This window comes from Tursiops truncatus, chromosome 21, assembly GCF_011762595.2.
Source record: "Tursiops truncatus isolate mTurTru1 chromosome 21, mTurTru1.mat.Y, whole genome shotgun sequence".
In the NCBI taxonomy this organism is placed as follows: Eukaryota; Metazoa; Chordata; class Mammalia; order Artiodactyla; family Delphinidae; genus Tursiops; species Tursiops truncatus.
This window is the reverse complement of record NC_047054.1, coordinates 14,363,603-14,375,976: the sequence shown is the minus strand read 5'-3', so window position 1 is coordinate 14,375,976 and position 12,374 is coordinate 14,363,603. Positions and strand designations below refer to the sequence as shown.

The 12,374-nt window shown below is 42.1% G+C and overlaps 1 protein-coding gene across 2 annotated transcripts in view; it reads left to right on the top strand.

Annotated features, from left to right (window-relative positions):
- The first annotated feature begins 10,786 nt into the window (after nucleotides 1–10,786).
- The window catches only part of FAT1 (FAT atypical cadherin 1), a 120,036-nt gene continuing 118,448 nt past the window's right edge, over nucleotides 10,787–12,374 (top strand). The window contains exon 1 of one of the 2 annotated variants that reach the window (XM_019921435.3): nucleotides 10,787–11,144. The gene's annotated coding sequence lies outside the window, so the exon portion shown is untranslated. The remainder of the gene's footprint in view (nucleotides 11,145–12,374) is intronic. The other variant, XM_019921436.3, reaches the window with a different exon arrangement.

Genomic DNA, 12,374 nt, shown 5'->3' with positions numbered 1-12,374 from the left:
TTTGATATTAAATATTTTTAATAGTAGTATATTAAAAAAGAACTTCTGTAACATATTTTTAATTAATAAGCACGAATGAATACAACCAACTAGGGACCAATTCCCCATCTCAGGACCAGAATATTCTTGTACCAGCATACATCTCCCTATCCCATCACCAGCCTCCTCTCTCCAAGTAACCACTATCCCTTTTTAAAAAATGAATATGCTACATCTTATGTATATTTCCATAAGTAACATACTGTTTAGTGTTGCTGGACTTTGAGCAAACTTTCTGCAATTTCTATTTCTTACTCCATATTATATTTCTAAAAATCACTCAGGGGAATACCCTAGTGGTCCAGTGCTTAGGACTCCACACTTCCACTGAAGTGGGCCCAGGTTCCATCCTTGGTAGGGGAACTAAGATCCCACATGCTGTGCTGCATGGGATCATTCATGTTGTTACATGTAACAATGGTACATTCACTGGCCCTGTGTAAATTTATAGTGTGAAGATGATGCAATTTATTTATTCATTCCCTTCTTGCTGGACATTTGTGTGTTTTCTAGGTTTTGTTTTCAATGAACAAAGTGGGTGTGAATTTTCTTATACATATCTCCTGGTCTACACGTTTCCCTCTTGGGCATGTGAAACCTAGTCGTAGAATTGCTGAGTACGTACAGATCCATCTTCGCAAGGTAATACCTAACTGTTTTCCAAAGTAGTTGCACCAATTTACAGCCTTACCAGTATGGTATGAGTTCTTGTTGAGCCATATCTTTACCACATCTCATATGATCGGACATGTTCATTTTTGCCAATATGGTTTGTGTATCGGGTGTTACATTGGGGTTTTAACTTTTGTTTGTCTAATAACGAATGAAAGTATCTCTTCTTATATACTGTATCAGTTTCTTAGGGCTGCTGTAACAAATTACCACACACTGGGTGGCTTGAAACCGCAAAAATGTTTTGTCTCACAGTTCTGGAAGCCAGAAGTCCCAAATCGAAGTGTTGGCAGAGCTGTGCTCCTTCTGAAAGCCCTCAGGAAGAATCCTTCTGTGCATCTTCTGATTTCTGGTGGCACAAGCATTCCTTGGCTTGTGGCTGCATGACTCCAATCTCTACCTTTGCCTTCATATAGCCTTTTAGCTCTGCGGGTCTCTCACCTGAATGACTCTCACAAGTATGCTTGTCATTGGATTTAGGGCCTACCTGAATAATCCAGGATGATCGTATTTCGAGATTCTTAATTTAATTACATCTGCAAAGACCCTTTTTTCCAAAAACGTCAAATTCACAGGTTTTAAAGATTAGGACATGGACATTTAAGGATTAGGACATGGGGTGGGGCACAATTTAACCCATTACAAAAATAATCACCATTCATACTTCCTTTGCCTGAAACACAGGTGCATGGGTTTCTTTTATTCCATTTTTTTATTGAAAGTTTCCTATTTTTCTATTGAGCCTTTTTCTTATTGATTTGTAGAACTTCTTTACATTAAAGATACTCATTTTTTGTCAATTATATTTGTTACATAAGTATTCTCCCAGTCTGTGGCTTACATTTTTACTTCTCAACATGGTGTCTTTTGATAAGCAGAGGTTCTTAATTTTTATGTAATTAAATTTGTCAATCTTTTCTTTCATGGCTAGAACATTTTGTCTTATGTAGTAAACCCTCCCATAGCCCCAGATAAATTATTTTATTATATTTTCTTCTAAATATTTTAACCACTGGGGGACTTCCCTGGCAGTCCAGTGGTTAAGACTCCAAGCTCCCACTGCAGGGGGCACAGGTTCGATCCCCGGTCAGGGAACTAAGCTCCCATATGTCACGTGGCAAGGCCAAAGATAACCAAAAAACAAAAAAAAAACCATTGGCCTTATAGCCTTACATCTTTCATTCATCAAGAGAAACTTTTTGTGTCTAGTATGAGATAAGGATCCACTTTTACTTTTTTCCATGACCGGGGGATAGCCAGCTCTCCTTCATCCTGTTTTGATCCGCAGCCGCAACATTTATCTTACAATAACGTGACTGCAAGATTGTGGATGAAAGACATAATCTGACATGACATAGGAACTTATGATATTGCCAACATTTAAGTGACAATCAGCTATATTGCAAAGCACAATTCAACGGATATCATTTAGAAAGAATAAGAAAATCCAGTTCAACATTCCTACTTTAACAGGGTAATATACATGACATCCTACAAACCTTAACTGATACAATTGTATATACACTGCAGTATATCTTTAGTCAGGTTTAACTGTCACTGCAAGTAATTAAGAGTAGTTGCTTTGCATTTGGGGTTACATATTTACCAAATGACATCACTGAATAAAGTGGTGTCAAGAAACACCCAGGTTATTAACTCTCTCTCACCCGCCAGGTGGATGAATCAGCAGTGCCCTGTGTAGTCTGGGTAACCGCAGGCACAGTTGGTTCATTGCATGCCCCTTCAATTAATCATACAAATCAGCCAACTGTGTGGGACAGTCAATTGAATCCGTAATTTCATGTCTAATAAATTTCACAGGTACACACAAAAGTAAATCTCCCTGAGGTCTCAGAAAACCCAGTTTCACAAAATGTATTGCCCTTTTTTCACACAAGGAAGGAAATAACTGCTTAATTTAACTCAATCCATCATCTCCAGATCACATAAATAACACAAGTCTTCCTTTAAAAAAGTCACAATTGGAGAAGAAAACATGATCCTGATATTTATGCACTGCGCTCTTTTTGACTCTGTTTTGAAATAGTCATTTGTGGGTTTAGACACCCGTTTGGACACCCGTTGTGGGTTTAGACACCCGTTTGGACACCCGTTGTGTCCAAAACGGTACCATTAGCCACCTATGACTATATACATTTAAATGAATTAAAATAAAATTCCGGTCCTCATTTTGCACTAGCTACATGCCAAGCACTCAACAGCACCACACAGGAAAGCGCGGAGAGAACACTTCCATCTGCACATAAAGTTCTTCTAGATAGTGCTTTTCTAGACACTTTCTTCCACTCTATTCATTTGGCTCTAAATGTCGTACTTTAAGGTTTACCAAGTGTTTTCTGATCCATGCTTTTACTGAGTCCTCACTGTATTATTGGTAGAAAGGCATTATTCAGAGGGTCTTTATCTACTGTTAACAATTCCCCCCAAAACTTAGCAGCTTACAATAACATTAATTATCTCAAAGAGTTTCTGAGGGTGGGGAATCTAGAAGCAGCTTAGCTGGTCGATCTGGCTCAGGGTCCCTCAGGAGGCTGCAATGAGATGCGTCCTGGGGCTGCAGTCAGCTGAAGGCTTGTGGAGGCCTCACTCAGGTGGCTGTTAGAAGAAGCCTTCAGTTCCTTCTTCATGTGGGCTTTTGACTTGTCCCAGAGCAAGTAATGGGAAAGACAGAGACAGAGACGGAGAGAGAGGGGGAGGTCAGGAAGGGAGATCACTGTCTTGTATAACCTAATCTCAGAGGTGACATACCACCACTTCTGGCTCGTCCTACTGTTAAACTGACACTGGTTGGTTTAAGCTATGGGAGGAGATAACACAAAGGTGTGAATGGCAGGAGTTGGCCATCACTGGGCCCATCTTAGAATTCAGCCAATCACACTGCTGTTTAAGAAGCTCAGTAACTCGTCAAGCTCACACAGCCAGTAAACATTAGAGAACATTAGAGGTAGAAAGCTCGTCTAAACCCTCTGACTTTTAACTCCTTTCTTCCACAGTACCCTGCCTTCACCCATCTATGTGTCACCTCAACCTCCTTAAACAGTTCGGCTTTTTTATAAACCAATGACACAGACTAATGATGACGACTAACGTTAACAGCTGAGATTCAGAGGGTCTCAGATGCTTGATTAATACTAACACTTGCTCCTCTTCTTTTCTTTGCTTTCTCAGGGAAAAAAAAAAAAAAAAACAATTACAGAAGAGTAGAAAGAACAGGAGCCTGCTACTGACAAGCACTCTCTCCTTGACCAAACTCTAGACAGGCTCCTTGAAGCCCCTTGACCTTGATCTTGGTGTCCATCCTTGTCGGGCCTCATCGCCCAATTGTAGCAAGAACCCTGTTCAGCTGGTTTCACCAGGATTCCCCACCCTGGATATCTGACAAAATGCCTTTTCTCTCAGCATCCCTCAGGTAACATCTGATCACCCTGGCCTGCCTTCAGCAAGAATCCCGTCAGGTCGGCTTAGCCAGATTCCCCTTTTGCCCCTGATGTTCTCCTCTTAGTACTTTTCTATCCATTGACGCTCACCTTGCTCCTTGTATAAATCCTCACTGTTCCTTGCTGCATTCGAAGTTGTCTCTCTTTCCTGCTGCAAAAATGCCACCTCTGCAGACCCTACACCTATCATAATGGTCCTGATTAAAGTCTGCCTTAGTGTTTAACAAGTGTCATGAATAATTTTTTTCAATGCTACTCCAGAATAAACATCAAGTGGAGGGGAAGAAATAAGAGGAAGATTCCTTCGTTCTTTGTCTCTCCTACACCTAACCACACAGAAGAGACTTTACAAATTGTTGCTCAGGAAAGCGCCAGGGGCAAACTATCTTCCTTCCTAAACATACAAAACAACAAAGCTGACTTATACAGCACCTTATCTTCAACCATAGCACATCCGTTTTTGGTTTTGTTTTTTTACAGATCCATCCTCACTTTTTTTAACATCTTTTTTGCAGTATAATTGCTTTACAATGTTGTGTTAGTTTCTGCTGTATAACAAAGTGAATCAGCTATACATGTACATATATCCCTATATCTCCTCCCTCTTGTGTCTCCCTCCCACCCTCCCTATCCCACCCCTCTAGGTGGTCACAAAGCACCGAGCTGATCTCCCTGTGCTATGTGGCTGCTTCCCTCTAGCTATCGGTTTTACATTTGGTAGTGTATATATGTCCATGCCACTCTCTCACTTCGTCCCAGCTTATCCTTCCCCCTCCCTGTGCCCTCAAATCTATTCTCTACATCTGCGTCTTTATTCCTGTCCTGCCCCTAGGTTCTTCAGAACCATCTCTTTTTTTTTTTTTTTAGATTCCATATATATGTGTTAGCATACGGTATTTGTTTGTCTCTTTCTGACTTACTTCACTCTGTATGACAGGCTCTAGGTCCATCCACCTCACTACAAATAACTCAATTTCGTTTCTTTTTATGGCTGAGTAATATTCCATTGTGTATATGTGCCACATCTTCTTTATTGATTCATCTGTCAATGGACACTTAGGTTGCTTCCATGTCCTGGCTGTTGTAAATAGAGCTGCAATGAACATTGTGGTACATGACTCTTTTTGAATTACGGTTTTCTCAGGGTATGTGCCGAGTAGTGGGATTGCTGGGTCGTATGGTAGTTCTATTTTTAGTTTTTTAAGGAACATCCATATTGTTCTCCATGGTGGCTGTATCAATTTACATTCCTACCAACAGTGCAAGAGGGCTCCCTTTTCTCCACACCATCTGCAGCTTTTATTGTTTGTAGATTTTTTGATGATGGCCATTCTGACTGTTGTGAGGTGATACCTCATTGTAGTTTTGATCTGCATTTCTCTAATGATTAGTGATGTTGAGCATCCTTTAAAGTGTTTGTTGGCAATCTGTATACCTTCTTTGGAGAAATGTCTATTTAGGTCTTCTGCCCATTTTTGCATTGGGTTGTTTGTTTTTTTTGATATTGAGCTGCATGAGCCAGTTGTAAATTTTGGAGATTAATCCTCTGTCAGTTGCTTCATTTGCAAATATTTTTTCCCATTCTGAGGGTTGCCTTTTCATCTTGCTTATGTTTTCCTTTGCTGTGCAAAAGATTTTAAGTTTCAATATCTAGAAATATTTTTGGACACTGGAGAGGAAAGAACAGTAGGAATGAAGAAGAATCTTTTAGTTGAACAGATAAAATTTCAAATTTTTATTTTTGTCTTCATTATGGTAGACAAATGGGCAGTTTGCAAGACTGAATCATTTTGCATCTAAAAACTTCTTTTTCACCATTAAAGGAAAACTCCAAGAGTCCTTCCATTTTGTCAGTAGAGTCAGTCTCAATTCCTATTGACCAATACGTTGAGGAGGTACATCCATTTATCTTTTCTTTCAAATAATTCCTTGTACATTTAAAGAAGGATGACCTAGCTGTGGGAGATGATGTCAGGTACAAATAAGCCAAATCCTGACACGATCCAGCTTAAGTAAGATGAAAACTTATGCTCTCCCATTAAAAGAAGGGTTGAGTTGGGATGGCCTTCAGAGATAGTTGATTCAACCTCATTGAGAACCCTCACCTGCCTTCCCAGGTTTAGGCCTCATCCTCCGCAAGTAAGATGGTGGTAACAGTCCCAGGCATGACCTCCTGACCTGACAGTGTCCATAGGGAGACATAATGTCTCTTGTGGATCTTCCTTAGGAGGCAGGAAATTTTTTTCCAGAGGCCTCCAGTAAACATCCTCTAATATCTCATTGGCTACAATTGGCCCACATGTTCATGACAAATGGGTACAGAACTACCATGATGGGCTTAAATAGATCATCTGTTAGAGAAAGGAGGCTGGGGGACTATCATAATTCTTGTTTCCCGAATGGGGTCCTCTTAGACTCTATATCAGATTAGTTTTTATGACCAAAAAAATTCTACCAGGAAAAGGGATAGTATCTTAACAGTAAAAAAAGTATAGATAGAGGGAATTTCCCATCTTGTCATATGGAAAAGTATAAATTAAAGAGAGAAAGGAGAATTGGAGAGATAAAGCAACCCTAGTGGTTCCAGACCAGGAAAAGGAAACAGAGTATAAATTGAAATGCTGATCATGAAATCCTATGAGATAGTCCTTGTCAGAATACAGTGAGAATCATTGGTGTGTATTTTTCTGCTGTTCAGACTAAACAAGTTAAAAGTCAGACAATGATTTCAAATTGAAAAGAAATGTGTTTCGGAGTACGCATATCTACCTAGGAAAATAGGTAAGCCAAACAAGTAATGAATGTATTACATATCTATTACAAGACACAATCAGTGGTGTTCTCCCTCTGTGATTAAAGGACCCACTTTTAAACAATTTTTTATCCATATTTGGTGAAGCTGCTAGAAAGGACCATCTTTCTCCAGCCATCAGTTGATAGTTTTTGATACCCTACTCCTCTTAGGTTGCTTCTTAAACCACAATACTGCTGACAAAGGCCTTGGTTCATAAAGGGTGCAAATGAGGTATAGGGTATAAGGAGCTGGTGTATTATATTGACAAGCATGTTGGCTATGAAGACAGTCAGCCCTGAGTTTCAGTCCAAAATGTGACCCAACATGAGTTATCTAATCTACCTCAACCTCACTGTTTCATCTAGAACATGGAGGTAGGGTATAATTGCTAATACCCTGTAGAATTTAGTAAGAAATCCATGAGATGATGCATATAAAGAAGTTGGAACCGAGGCTAGGTTATAATTGGCATTAAACCCATGTTATTTATTACTGTTGGTTCTACAAAGCCTCATAACTGAGAGGGAGTGGTAGGGTGAGAAATAGTGAGTAAATTTGAGGAGAATAATGATACTGTATTTGTTATCTTCATTCTTTACTATATCTCTCACAACAGGTGAGGCAGTTTGTTTGCTTGTTTGTTTGAGATCACTTTAGAAATGCACATTTATAAAGGAAAGTGAGACTCCCAAAATTCAGTAATAACCAAGTACATTAGATTTTATGTGGCAAAGAGTCAAACCAGATTTATTGACCTTGAGTCTAATGTTCTTTTTACTGCATTTATTGAAAAAGTATTTCAACAGATTCTGCATGATTCATCGCTTACTGCTCAGAAAGGTAGACGTGGAATCCTTCAATCCCCGAGCTGGGAAAGCATCACAAGCATGATACTTATCCAGCAGAATCTGTTTCCAAACCACATGGGGATGTTGATGTTACATTTGTAGGGACAGAAGGTCCAAACCAGCCTTTTTCACTATGTATGTATGCCAGAAATGAAGGTAAACTTTATTTTTTATTTATTTATTTTTTTAGTAGTTAGCCATTCCGCATAATGCCTCCAAATATTTTCCCGATTGGCACTGGCATCTGAAATTTCACCATTAGAATAAAATTTTATGATTAAGGTTTAGCCTTAAGAAAGCCCTTGTTACAATGCACTTGGAAGGGACCAGGGAAATGAACATATTCATACCCATAGTTAACAACTACTGATTCTTACCAGATTGACTAGTTGTCTGTTCTAATGGCTCTCTTGGTGAGTACAAGCAATCCCGAAGGAGAGCTGTATTTAAATGCAAAGGATAAAATAATTCCAAAGTATGGAGAAGTGGAGACAGCTGAACAGTGCCTCATCTTCAGGAAGTGTAGGGGAAAAGGGGATGTAGGAGATGAGAAAGCAGTTAAAAGGAACAGAGAGGGTGGGATGACAGAAGTCAGTCAGCCTACTTAGAATTATTTAGTCCTAGGACTATTCTTAAAAATGTTTTAGAAATCTCTTCTGCTTTAAATTGAGTGATTCCCCCTGGTTTTCGTAGTCAGCAATGATTGAAAACAACGGAAAGGCCATGTTAAGCCATGTTAATATTTCTTAATCACCAAACACACCTAACTCATTAAATTTTGAGTCCTTTATAGTTTCACTTGGCATATTGTTGTTGGTACTTGATAAATATTTGTGAAATGAGTGAATCCTTCTGTGATTCTGTTTTTTTTTTTTAACTTTGGAATTGACTCAGTGTTGGATGCATGGAAATTGTAATATAATGCTTGATGTAGCCTTCCAAAAACAATAGCAAAGTCTGTAACAGCATTGTCCTACAGAACTCTGTCATGATAAAAATGTTCTTTCATCGGCCCTGAACAATATAGCAGCCACTAGTCACAAGTGGATACCGAGTACTTCAAATGTAGCTAGTAAGACCAAGGAACTGGCTTTTAATTTACTTAGCCACTTGTGGCTAGTGGCTACCTATGGTATTGGACGGTGCAGGTCTAGAGGTTTTATTAAAAATTTTCTGCCCCTTTCACTTTGTTTTTTTTTAAAGCAGCTATTTCTATTAATACCATCAATTATTATATATAAGTTCCTCTTGTTTGTATTTTTTTCTTTTTCTATTGGAAATAATTTGACTTACCTATGATAACGCTAAAGGTGAGTACAGCAAACCAGACTGACTTGCACGGCAGCATCTGGGGGAACTTATGTGTATTATTTATAAAAAACTTACAATCTGCAGTCAATTTCTAATTTCAACTATTGACATAAAAGGAGCGAGCCTGTGTAGATGAGATAGTGAAGCATGAGAGGTCTGTCCTCTGCACTAACAGGCTGGCCTTTCAAGTCAGTCTGTCCTTTTATTTCCTCCTCCCTCAGGAATCTGGCACCTTCTGGGTGCCCTCCTCTCCTTTCCATAACAAAATTATTTGGGATAACCTCCTTGTAACTCTTCCTAATTGTATAGATGAGAAAACAGACACTGCAAAGAACCAGGGAGGGTAAGACAAGGACTATTGATGAACTCCTATGTGCTTACTAGACACTGTATATGATGCTGGGGAAAAGTGTCTCCTTGAGCATTGCCTCCCTGGCAAATAAATATTTTTGAATGGAAATACACACACATTTTTACAAGGTGAAACAGACGAGGAAACTGAAATTTAGAGAAGTTATATGACTTCCTTAAGGCTAAGCACATCCAATGCTCCAACACAATCTTCTTTTCTCTTAACTGTTTAACTCCTTGCCATGTTTCCTGCGTCCTAGGGGTTTTGCTCTTTGCCTTCCAGAGATAACAGCCAGCTAAACTGACCGCTAGATTTACATCAACGGCTGCAAAGGTATTAACAGAACCCGCTCCAGCCCCCTGCCCTTTTCCAGGGAATTTTAATGCTAACCTTCTGGGGACAGTGTCAACTCACAGAAATGGCTCCCTGGGAATTTCACGCTGTTGAGGAGATTTTATTTTGGTATTTTAGCGGCGTTAAAAATATATATATATTCCAGAGCAGATTTTTTCCTGGAGTCCGGACGCTTACGTAGAAAGGACGTATTCACTTACAAATTCCACTTCAACAGCGTTTGCATCTGTCTTAGTCTACAGCACGAGTAGCCGACTGATTTGTGTACTGGCCCCCATCACTACGGATGACTTGTAGGAAACATTAGAAACTGGCTCCTCCTCCACCTCTCCCTCCACCCCTTGGATCCTTGTACGCTTCAGAGTACGGTCTAAAAACGTAGGCGCTTTTGGAGAGGATTTGAACATTAAAATATGGCTCCGTGATTTTCAACACAAAGACCGCAAACAGCGCTAGAGCACGAGAAGTATTTAAAATAGATCACATCCTAAAGTTGGAGGGCTACAAAGTACAAGTCGTCCAGGCTAGTCCGCAGAGACTGTTCGTGCTTCCGCCCTGCAACAACCCGGCAGGCGACACGTCGCGACGAATTTCAGCTGCAGAAGAGGAAGAGCATCACCTGCAGTTCGAGGCGTGGGAAACGCGGCCGGAGGGGGGCTTGCGAGAAAGCCAGCCGGAGAGGTGCGCGCCGCGGGGCCGCCCCGGCGCCGAGTGCGAGGAACGCCGGCGCTTGGCGGAGCCCGGGAGACGCGGCGGGGTGGAGAGGGGCAGACGCTTCACTGTCGGGACCGCAGCGGCCGCAGAGACCGCTGCGGCAGGAGAGCCGGCCGAGCTTCCGAGCTCGCGGCCGCTACTGTCCAGGAGGCGGACCCCGCGGGAGAATCCCGTCCAGGCGGCGGGGCCGGGGGCTAGGCGGGGCGCTGACGTCACCTCCCCTCCCCCACCTCCTCCAGGCGGGAGGGAGTGGGGAAAGAGGCAGTGATCCGCCGCAGCTCCCGGCCGCAACTCCTAAACTCGGCGGCTCGCTGCCCGGACATGTCCTGACAAACTTGGTTTCTCTTCGGCCCTCTCTCTAGCCCTCGCGCACTCTCATTTCGCCTCCTTTTGCTGCTCAAGTTTCCCCCAGGACGGAAGCCTCCGGAGATGCGGCCACCTGGGCGGCGCGGGCGGATCGCACTCTCGTTGGCGACATGCTGAAGATCCGAGGGAAGCAAAGTTGGTACTTCATACACGGCTTGTAACAAATATCCAAATCGCGTGGCGATTACGGACCTGCCGGGACTTTAAAGCAGAACACCGAGGACTCGGCTGGACGGGTGAGTTCTTTCTTGAGTGCAAGTCTTTCCGTATTTAAGTTTAAACGTTAATGAAATTGCGTGGGGTGTTTAACTAGTATAGGGAAGCGTGTGCATCCTACCGGCTTTCCGCTCGGCGAGCTGCACACCCGCCCTGGCTGTGCTTGACTCGGGAATGAAAGATCAGTATGCATAGGTTTTGGAATTCATAAAATACTTACAAAGCACTGTTCAAAAGAACTTGAAAAGCTATGCTGTTTGTGCATTATTTCAAATGTAACTTATTATAGAAATGGTGCCCAGGGAGGGCGCATTGGGTGCCGCGTGATCTGCAGTGGCGCAGCGCCCTCTAGTCCGGGCACCCGGCAAAGCGCGCGCTCTCCGCACGGACCGCGAACTTGGACCTGCCGGGCGCTCTTGGGACGTGGACGTGAGGTCCGTCGCCGTCACCCTAGCCTTCACTTACCACCCACTCCGGCCCATTCTATAGCTAATATACAAATACCAGCTTGGGTGGACTGGATGCAGAGGCAGTGCTGGCGGAAAGCTTTTTTTGTTTTCGGGAACCCATCCCCCTCATTTTCTAGAGCCTTTGGGTACTGGGTTAGGGAGGATCGACTATTGAGAGGACAAACGTGGAGCTTGTACTACATTTCTTGTTCATGTGAAGGTAATTAGCTGGTAGCAAAAAGGCACCTCTGTTTCGTTCCGTTGAGGCTAAAGGATCAGTAAAAACGTGGCAGCACCGGACTCTGAAATCTCGATCTCTGGCTCTCGGCTGTTCCTCTGGCGACGAAGTGCAACTTCTTTCAGGCAATTAGGTTTTCAGTGGACCTGGCAAACCGGGATTCCCAAACAGATGTTTTAGTCCAAGTAAGGGTTATTAGTTATTAGTGAATGGTAATTTTCTCCAGGAATTCTTTTGTGTCATTTTAAAAATCTTGTGATTTTACGTTATGGGATGGTGTCTTTTTACCTTTTACTGTTCTTCTCCTCCCCCGCCCCCCGCATCCCGCCCCAACAAACTGTTGGCGTTCGTGTGTGATTGTGTTTTGTTTAGAGTTAGAATTCGAAAACGGGCACAAACGAGTTGAGCTTGGAGACCAGGTAACCTACTTTCGAGGTGTTCCATGTATGAAACTGACCTGTAACTCCAGGAGCGCTTTGCCGTGGCCAAGTGTTTAAATGATGATGTTTGCTGGGTGTGTGAATTTCTGTGTATTCTAAATAACGCGCAGGGAATACACCACA